The sequence below is a fragment of the Patella vulgata genome, chromosome 9 (assembly GCF_932274485.2).
Source record: "Patella vulgata chromosome 9, xgPatVulg1.2, whole genome shotgun sequence".
Lineage (NCBI taxonomy): Eukaryota > Metazoa > Mollusca > Gastropoda > Patellidae > Patella > Patella vulgata.
In genome coordinates this window covers 5,914,759-5,925,640 of record NC_065887.2, presented here as the reverse complement: position 1 = coordinate 5,925,640, position 10,882 = coordinate 5,914,759, and the positions used below count along the sequence as shown (strand labels likewise).

Genomic DNA, 10,882 nt, shown 5'->3' with positions numbered 1-10,882 from the left:
ATATATCATTTTTCAGTTGAAAAAGTGTCCATAACCTGGGAGGTCAAAGATCGACATTCTGACGCAATTGATTTTAGAGCTCATTGTGCTATCTGGGAGATATGTGTAACCGTATGCCGCCTCAAACAAATGAATACAATTATTTCTACAAAGATTTATAATTTTTAATTAGACACTATTAACCACCCATTGATATTTTAATTACAATAAATCATATAGTTTATTCTGCTAGACGTGTGACTTACAAATAAATATATACAGTTGGCTTAACTTGAATGTAGATATTAATTATCTATTTTGCATATATATCATTTTTCAGTTGAAAAAGTGTCCGGTTTTCTTGTACGGAGAGAAACGTGAACGAGGCAGGTGTTGGCAATATGCTCATTTCGCGATCTGTACCCACGTTGTCGTCCATACCGTCGTTGTAAAGGGAACCGCGACTCGTCCCGTAACCCTTCTCGTCACTAGTTTCCTCAATTTCACGTCTGTAATCTCGTTCCCCAGCGAACACGCAACGAGTTGACGTTGCAGGACGCGACCAACATACCCTTCTAATGCCACTTATCTAGCTTATAATATCGAAGTCGGCTACGAACAGTTTGTGTACATACTCTTCTAATGCCAGCCACGTGGCTAGCACTGTTCGTTAATGTGACACTTAGGACACACAAATGTAGAACCCATATGTAACGTCGAGGCCAGTTTTATGCCGTGTTCCATAGACTGTATTCACTTAATGTAAATCTATAGCTAACAAACTTATTTATAACATTACACATTAAGAAGACATCAATAATTCAAATATTTAACGACTATGCGTCATTTAACGAGTTTTCTATTGCTAGGGGGTTCTGTGCAATCCATTATTCTAGTAGTGTTGTCTAATAATCGTTTTAAATTAAATCCTGAAATATCCTCACTAAAGATACCTGAACACCTTCATATGTGAATCCCGAATAACGAGGTGAAAAACAAATAACAAACAGTTGGTTATTCGCTGCTTGAATAACAATTTGGATTGTGTTTCGTTTAGAAGTCGTTTTGCTGTGTTTTATGCTTCTGAGGGATACTTGGCATCCAGCTTCCAGTGATGAGTAGCTGCATATTTAAACCTCGAATAACAAGTTGAATAATTAATAACGAGGTAGCGTTACCCACGATTCAACTTCACACTGTCGTAATAGCTAGGACTTAATGTCCGTCATTTCAAGAAAGTAATTGATGGAACAATAGAAAGAGAGCTGCTGGTTTTAGAAGATGGTTTACTCAAGAACGACCGTAATTGTGACGTCATGTAAAGATTAAAAGTCCGTCCATTCTGTTTCCTGCTAACTTAGTCCACCATTTATAAAAATTGATTATGATATGCAACATGGCAGCCATGCGAATCAATGAATCAATTAAACACGTTCATAACTTAAATAAATTTTATTTTCTTATTCTGTTTCCCGAAGAGTTTATCTACCATATGTATAAAAGTTTATTGTAATATGCAGCGTGACAGCCATGCTAATACATAAAACATATCTATTACTTTAATAAATTCCCTTTATTGTCGCCACTTTAATTATTTGTTGTGACAACCCTCAAAAACGTAATGTACAAAAGAACACATGTGATCAGGTATTTGTGTATTAAACAAACGAAAGACTCCGTGTTCAACAGTCTAACTGTTTCACGTACTCGCTATAGTATATATACTATTCAAAAAAAGTAGGGGATATTTGATTTTGGGGGCATAATACTAAAATATGCAAATGACTACGAAAAAAGTCACTATAGAACCTAACAGAAGAAACATTTCCAGTTACATGTGACGCCCAAACGCACCAATAGCTACCGCATGGAATGCAGGTGATGCTTGGGATCATCATGGGGGTCCAACCCAAGATTTGCACGACTCTGACTTTGAATGTTACAGTCATTGTAGCATTGAATTCCAGGGTGGAAACATCAGTTTAAATGTTTTAGTGACCAGAAAACAAATTTTGATATGCGTCGGCTTACCCAAAATGAAAGGTTACGTGCCCTTGGCATGCTACAGATCGGCACAACACAGGCGGTTGTGGCGCGGACGATGAATGTTTCTCAGTCTGTCATAAGCAGGCTATGGTCCAGATACCGTGATACACAATCTGTACAGGACAGACCACGCTCAGGTCGACCAAGGGCGACAACTCAAGCCCAGGATCGATTTATCCGTACCTTGGCCTTGAGAAATCGTGTCATCACAGCAAATCAGATCAGCGCTCGTCTTCAAACAGACACTGGTGTGAGAGTGAGTGGCCAGACGATTCGGAATCGACTGCATAGGGGTCACCTTCGCGCCCGACGTCCTCGCGTGATCCCTTGTTTGAGAGATCATCACATTCAGGCAAGACGTCGTTGGTGTAGGGATCGTCAACACTGGGATAATCGACGCTGGAGCAATGTGATGTTTTCAGATGAGTCAAGGTTCACTGTTGATTTTTTGGACAGACGTAGGAGGGTGTGGCGTCGTCGAAACGAGCGCTTCCAAGACGTTAACGTCATCAGACATGATCGATTTGGGGGTGGTTCTGTTATGGTGTGGGGAGGCATCACTGTTGCTGGAAGAACGGCTTTACATGTTGTTGCAGGGCGTGTTACAGGCCAGTACTACCGGGACAACATCTTGGCAGTCCATGTTGTGCCGTTCGCACGACGTCATGGCCGCCGTTTCATCTTCCAGGGCCACAGGGCCAGGATCGTTACAGGTTACCTCCAACAACAGAACATCACCACATTACCTTGGCCAGCACTGAGTCCCGACCTCTCCCCCATCGAGCATGTCTGGGACATGCTTGGACAGAGGTTACGTCAACGTCAACAACGTCCTGCCAATGTCCAAGAACTTGCTGCTGCGTTGCAACATGAATGGGACAATCTGGACCAAAATGACCTTAGACGTCTCATTAGGAGTATGCCACGTCAGATCAATGCTTGTTTGGCAAACAGAGGAGGATTTACCCGTTACTGACTTGGTTGTGATGCTGTGGTAACTTTGCTGTTTGGCCCCGGGTATCATTTTACCCTTATAATGGTCAGTCTGTGCCTTACTTAGTCTAACGATCATTTGGAATAAATCGATGAATGTGAACTTCATTTCATTTTGTCATTTGTTTCTTCGTCAGTTTCATTAGGTGACTTTAATAACACTTAAAAATCAAATATCCCCTACTTTTTTTGAATAGTATATAAATAAATAAATAAAATATAAATAAACCAATAATATATTTGTAGTTTAATATGTTTTATCTTATCATTACAGGCAAAGCATGAAGCCAAAGGAAATGTTTTTACCAAGGCATGTTCCTCAATAGCGGAGAGAGTTTTATCCAGTGTCGGTTCTGCAGAAGAACCCATTCATAGCAGACCACCCATTGCAGCACTTGTAAGGTCGCTATAAAGAACCCGACAGACTCTGCGACCAAAAGATCCCACTGACGTGTCGTCAGGCGTAAGTACTCATGCAATTAAATACCCATGTATATAAGAATTTATTAACATGTAATTAAATGTACAATTTTATTTATTTATTAACATGTACTTAAATGTACTTTTTTATTTATTTTTTGTTTTAGCTTGACGAAGATTTCACGATCATAGTGCACCGGGATTTTATCAATAAAGAGTAAAAGTTGGGGAAAGGCGCCATCACATTTTTTGTACTGATAGACAGATGCAACTACCCGCACGCGCAAAAACTTGGTATATGGATGCAACTTTTCGGGTGGTGAACAAGCCATGGTCTCAGCTGTTTTCCATACACGCCTTCATTAAGACTGGAGAGACCACCCGACAGTTACCATTGGTGTTTTGTGTAATGTCGGGTAAAAGCCAAGACGACTATTATAAGGTAAATAGCACTTACTGATTGAATTACTATTAATAGTAAAAAAGGACTATTATTTGGGACCTTGAAATTGTCACAAATGGGTCGCACTAACAGCGACATTTGTTTCAGGCATATTTGTTTCATCGGTGACACGTCTGGTGTCATGTGAATGCAACGACAACAGCCTGGTTGATTGATTTGTTGATTGGAGTTCAGATGTCTACATTAAAATCGACCACTTTCAGGTTGCCGTATTCACGGCCAGGCAAGACCGACTTGAAATTTCTAGAAATTTTTCTGGGGGAGACAGGCCCCAACAAATCCCCCGACGGTGCGTTTCACGACTTTGGCGCAAGACGGTGACCTTGAAGAGACGTCGAAAACCATTTAATAGACATAGTAAAAGTCATATCTTACGAGATTATCGCTGGTCTTGTCAGAAAATGCTATTTTATATATGACCAGTTTGTATTTGAAAAATTTAATTATTTATTCTCCCACCATTAAAGCACACTAATTACGAAATATCGCTCTCAGAAACTTCATGGTTTCTTTTGCAATTTGTTTGGGGTAAGACGTTATATAAATAATATCAATCTGTCTACCACACAAATTTAACAGATACAAATGCATGTTATTCCACAGGTAGACAGACAGGGCCTCCTTTGAAGGGACTCAGTGAAGGGAACGCGGTTGGTTTAGAGTTTGTCTGACCCCTTTGAATATTTGCGTCTCATCTCCAATGAAAACAATCATGTTGCTCTCATGCTGTTCTCAACCAGAATCAAACATATATCGTACCTGAGATTTGTTAGCATGTTCCACACAACCCAACATTTATCGGCACCGGGATTAAGGGTGTATATCTTTGTTTCTAACGCTTATTGGGAATACGCCACGGAAACTACAATAAAAACTTATTTACAAAAACATTCTAAAGAGGGAAAACTGACATATTTCAAGCTTTACTGTATTTAAAGAAATAATTTAAATCAGCCGGCTGAAACCCCGTCTCCGCTATTTGTTCAGTCATTCTTTAGGTATAGTGCCAGTTTCCACCGACAATGATATTGCAAACAAGTGTCCAATCTATAAAAGCATACATTCCTACAAAATGTTTCTTTAGTCAAGTGAAACAATAAATTCATAACTATGCGAGGGTGTGGTGAGTAAATTCGTGGTAACAAGTGTGAATAGGCTAATGTGACATAGAACAAGGTCACATTGATGTTGACAAATACGTAAGACGATATGAACATCAACTAAAAAGATATGTAATGTGATTCAGCTGCAAGGTGATATATGCATATATGCAGCATAGATAATTAAAACTTCTATTCAAGTTAAACCAACTGTATCTTTTTATTTAAGTCTTACGTCGAGCTGAATACATTTTATGATTTATTTTCATCTATTGGTGGTTAACAGTGTGTAACTAAAAACTAAAATTGGATCTTATTATTGCCAATGATATAATGTACATGTAATAGCAAGTGTATATATATTTTTTGTTCAGTCTGTACACAGTAACATATCTGAGAACCATATTATTATCATTTCTGCCCAAGGCTCCCTGTGCCTTATAGTTAGCAGTGATACAAGGCAATTACCAATTTTCCATGTTCTTGGCCTGAAGAAATAAAATAATAAAAGTCAAGTTTTTATTATTATGCAAGTGGAAAAATACAATTATTCATAGTATGATTTGAATAAATACAACTGATTTGAAGTTGGAATTATTATTTGTCTAAGATGACTGGGCATTTACAAATTGAAATAGCTACTCTTCATCAAGAAAATACATGAATATTTTTCCCAATTCACCTGGATTTTATTGTAGGTCTTTGTACGTGAAATAGCTTTATTTAACGTCCGCTACCACCGAAGTGATATTGCAGAAAATTAACAAATTCGGATTCCCTTTTAAAGGAAATTGACTGCACTATCGCTGGATTGTATTATATAGGTCATGTCAGTTTTCTTCAAAATGGCGCCCAGAACACAAAACAAACATTGCAATTCAGGGCTGACTGGTGTCGAGGCTGTATCCTAAAAATGATTTTTTGAATATTTAATCACACAGAAACACAAGTATGCACATGCAGTTATGATATAATATTAAATTAGCTTACCTCAAATACCTCGAAATATACTGTTTGGTCAGTTTGTCCGCCCGCCATATTTCTATTAGTCACACATCCTTCGGCCAATTAAAATGGACGTATATTTTGTTTTAACCGAAACGAAAAATTTGCGTTATAAATAGTAAACGAGCTTGATTGACCGACCACTGCTAATGTTTTTTCGTGAAACGGTATAACTGCAATCAACACACGGCCGCCATTCTCGATGATTGACAACTCACATTTTACCTCATCCACCAAAGAACCGTTAGGTTTCTTTGAACATACTGTAATAACATTGGGATTATCAGTAAATCAGCTTTAATTATCCCGCTTTGATCGTTGCCATTTCTTATATTTTCCACAAAAAAACTTTGCCTTGTACGCACTAATTTATCAATTGGTATTACCACCTACGACAAGCATGTCAACGTGCAGCTCACGGATTATCGTTAACAATTTCTAGGGGCTTGTAAAAAAAGATTGCATGTCGTGTAAATATTTATTTTGTTTTTTGTGTAGGTCATTTTCAAATAAATTCATCAGCATATTATTCGTTTTAAATAAATATAAAACTTTTATGAGAAACGATGATTATCAAAGAACCGTAAGTGCAACTAATGTTTTATCGTTTGGTTGAGCCTTTTACTAACCACGTGTTTCATGTTAATAAATATTTTCTTTCGTGTTTTGTTTGAATTGGCCTATTTCTAATAAATTATCCCGAGTCCCAAACGACGTATACCAAAGTCCCAAACGTCGTATACTGGAGTCCCAAATGTCGTGGTCATATTTTTTTGAGTCCCAAATGACGCGAGTCCCAATGACGTGAGTCCCAAATGACATGTAATCAACCTAGAGTTGTTGTTAGTGTTTGTCGGATAGATCCTTTATACTTACTGGCGCTAGGTAATTTCGAGGCTAATATTGTTCAATTTTATTTGAATGATTTGCTTGCGCGTACCGTAGGAGTGTATTAGAAACAGTGTTTGCGCAGGTTCGAGAACGGCTGAAGAACATGAAAACACTTTCATGAGTCTCGAACATGAGACAACGGTATCCATGGTAACAAGATGAATTAAATTTATACAATCTGTTACGATAACTTGTTTAGTATTTACTTCGCTATTAAGCATAATTTTGATAAATTATGACACCGTTTTACTCCTTTTCAATTCTTTGGATGACGATGACATCACCTTTTGATACGCCCTCGTCCGTAGGTTTGTCCGTCGTCTACAGAACTGATTATTTTAAAATTGATATGTTGTTTATTTTAATGAGATGAATCCTATTTAATTTCAATAATTTCTGTTAGTTTCTTCTGGAGTTATGGCCCTTGTTTCACTTTGTGAAATTCATTTGAATCTTTTAAATTAGTGAAACGAAGACGTCTATTAAATTTCTGCGATTTCTGTGAATTATGTCTAGAGTTGTGGCCCTTGTTTCACTTTTTCGAACCTTGTGAACGCACGAACAACAAAATTATCATCCGATTTGTATGAAAATTGTATGCATTATTTAAATTAGTAAAACACAAAACAAAAACATCTGTCAAATTTCAACAATTAAGGCCCTTGTTTCAGTTTGTAGAACCTTTGTAAACCCACAAACGACGAAAATTATAATCTTGTATGAAATTTTCTTGTAAATGCCCACATTACCTACAAAAGAATGAATATGCGACAATCCCTGTTGACTGCGCAAACGATTAAACTGCTGTGGGCATATGTTTCGTTGCCTAGCAACCTAACTTACTTCATGTTATACTGGCCACATACTACATCCAATTTTCGAACGGTATTAAACTTCTAAATTAATAAATGCACCCATGATGCTGTTTTCTCAGCAGTTATCGATGCGTCGACCTTTGTAAAACCACAAACGACGAAAATTATAATCTTGTATGAAATTTTCTTGTAAATGCCCACATTACCTACAAAAGAATGAACATGCGACAATCCCTGTTGACTGCGCAAACGATTAAACTGCTGTGGGCATGTTTCGTTGCCTGGCAACCTAACTTACTTGATGTTATACTGGCCACATACTACATCCAATTTTCGAACGGTATTAAACTTTTAAATTAATAAATGCACCCATGATGCTGTTTTCTCAGCAGTTATCGATACGTCGACCATGTTTGTTCTCCTTCACACCAGCTATGAGGTAGTTCGTGAAGGTAGTTCGTGAACGCATTCCAGACTGCTCAAGTCCGACAAGAACCCATTCTTCGTCCGTTCTCTGCACCGGAACACTGTTTCGAATACACCCTAGGGGTATTTAGCAAAGGGAGGAAACCGGAGGACCCGGAGAAAACCCACACGGCTGGACAGGCGACCCTATTCCTAGTCACATTCAAGTGGGGAATCACATAATAATGGCCTATTTCAAATAAGATATTTGCATATAAAGAAAGTAGGCTTACAGCCTCTTTCAAATGTGATATTTGCATATAAAGAAAGTACAAACTTAAATCGTCAGTGCTGGATAAACTAGCCAAAGGATTTGGCTGAATCAATTGGCGCTAAACTTCACCTAGTTTATCCACTGACATACGCCCGAATCAAACATGTTTGATATATTTGGCCGAATTGTATTTGAGTGGTGTGTCCGCTTCGCCGAAGCATTCGTCTGATTTTAGAATTCATTAGCCAATCACCACTCATTCATATCGAGTGGGTATCGCAAACTAGCAGTCGAACTGTGACACGGGTGCTACAGCCAACAAATTCCAACTACCATACTATCGGCTTAAATGCACGCCAATGGGACCTCAGGTTTTGTGTTCCATTGAAACGACTAGAAATGAAATGAAATGGGGTTTAACGTCCTACTGTTTTGCTCCGAACTGGGCTAATGAAGACAGGCATACACCACACAGTGTGCTATGAGGGAAATTTTGCCCGGACAGCGGCACTGCGGTGTATCGAATTCCAACTGTCAAGGGATCTTTTACGTGCACGCCAACGTGTACACGGGACCTCGTTTTTTCATTTCATCCGAATGACTAGACAGCTGTCCTTGTCAGGCCCTCCGTCCTGCATCACTGACAAGGGGGAACCACGCCGGGAAATCTGGGTGAACTTTCTCGGCCAATGCAGGGATCGAACACCCGACCTCCAGGCTAGCGAGCCAGCGTCTTACCCACTTAGCCACCATGACGACTAGGCATGGAATCCATGCTGAAAAATTCAAATGAGCTTTCTCGGTCAACACTGGGAGCGAACCCGCAACCTCCCGGGTACCAAGCCAGTGCCTTACACACTAAGCCACATGGCTCTCTTTTTATTACTGTGACTCTCCAGTCACATGACAAACAAGGGTTATTAAAACAGATTTTCACGGTTTAGGTAAGATCTGCGGGATTAAAATGGTTTTAGATATCACACAGTTTGTATATGGTAAGGTATCTTAAACAGTTAATTACATGTCACATATTCATATTTTTCAGTTTCCATATTAGATGCCATAGCAAATCAAAGATCATATAATAAAATAAGTCAAAAAACCCAAATATGGGAAAAGAAAGAGCTGAAGAAATGGTGATTTGAGCACCTATGATTTCTCATAGGTGTTTTTGGGGGGTGAGTGTTCAATTCTAATAGAAAAGATTGTTGTTGTGGTATTTTAGAATCTCACCATAATGTGTTTGGCACAATATAGCCCGGTTGGAGCTGATGTGACATAAACCTCGATTTCATTTTAATATTTTGAAATTTAAAATTCAGTTTAGTATAGTAAAACTGTACACGTACATGTATGTGCACAGACAGAATCTTACTTATGTCCAGATACATGTAGATATGACTATCTCATCTGTGGGGACCCATGGTGACCAAGTGGGTTAGACACTGGTTTGCATATTTTAAGGTCGCGGGTTTGCAGTTAGACGATGCAGTACGGGGGGCCTTACAAGGACAGCTGTCTAGTCGTTCAGATTGAACAAAAAAACGTGGTCCCGTGTACACATTGGTGTGCATGTAAAAGAGCCCCTGGCAGTTAGAATTTGATACAAGAGTAGGCCTTAGGGTCACGGTACCCGGCAAAATTTCTCTCGTGGCACACTGTATGGCATATGCCCAACCTCATTAGCCCAGTCGAAGCTGAACAGTAGGACGCCAAACCCTATTTCATTTCATTTTTTTCATTTTGTCTCATCTGTGACAAAGCAAACCAACACATTACAATACAATTTAATTAAATTAAAACTTTCGTCTATTTAAATATTGAATCGATTTAAGTCAACTAAAACATAGTATGTTTTTTTTCTCAGTTAACTACATCAGAAAGATCAAGACAGTTGGAAATGGCTATTCATATTATGGAAACTTTTTCTCACAGAGCTTGATAATCAGGTAAAATGTACTTTGAATGACATTTAGAAGTAGAGGTATAATATTCATAATAACACAACTTTATGGATTTACTACTTCTTGGTTTATTACATGCAACGTTTCAATACTCTTACAGGTATCTTTATCAAGCAATGATCAATAATGAATAACAACTCTACATTTATAGTACATCCATGAGTAAGAACCATTTAACAATAAAAACATAACATTAATTAAGACTATAACAACAAACATTTCCCTTTGAGTATGGCTTTACCATTTTTCTTCAATTTAAGGTGTTAAAAGTGGGGATTGAAGCCACCGCCTAAGCTAAAATGCAATCAAAACCCATTAACCACACCATCAAATATTTAATATGACTAATTTCAATACATTATGCATAATTAGTTAGGTTAAACCCACCCCCTCTTGCTCATACATTTACGATATTATTATATAGAAAATGTTTTAATTATTGTTCCAATAGAACAAATAAATAAGTTATAGTAGCCCTTATAAATAATAGTTCCACTGATAAATAAAATTTTTAATTTCCACTCCAC

The 10,882-nt window shown here is 38.0% G+C and overlaps 1 long non-coding RNA gene across 1 annotated transcript; it reads left to right on the top strand.

Moving 5' to 3' along the window:
• The first annotated feature begins 3,263 nt into the window (after positions 1–3,263).
• Positions 3,264–10,342, top strand: LOC126832060 (uncharacterized). Its single transcript, XR_008789373.1, has 4 exons — positions 3,264–3,481; positions 3,606–3,880; positions 9,437–9,569; positions 10,259–10,342. It is a non-coding gene; the product is annotated as an uncharacterized LOC126832060 (long non-coding RNA).
• Positions 10,343–10,882: the final 540 nt, after the last annotated feature.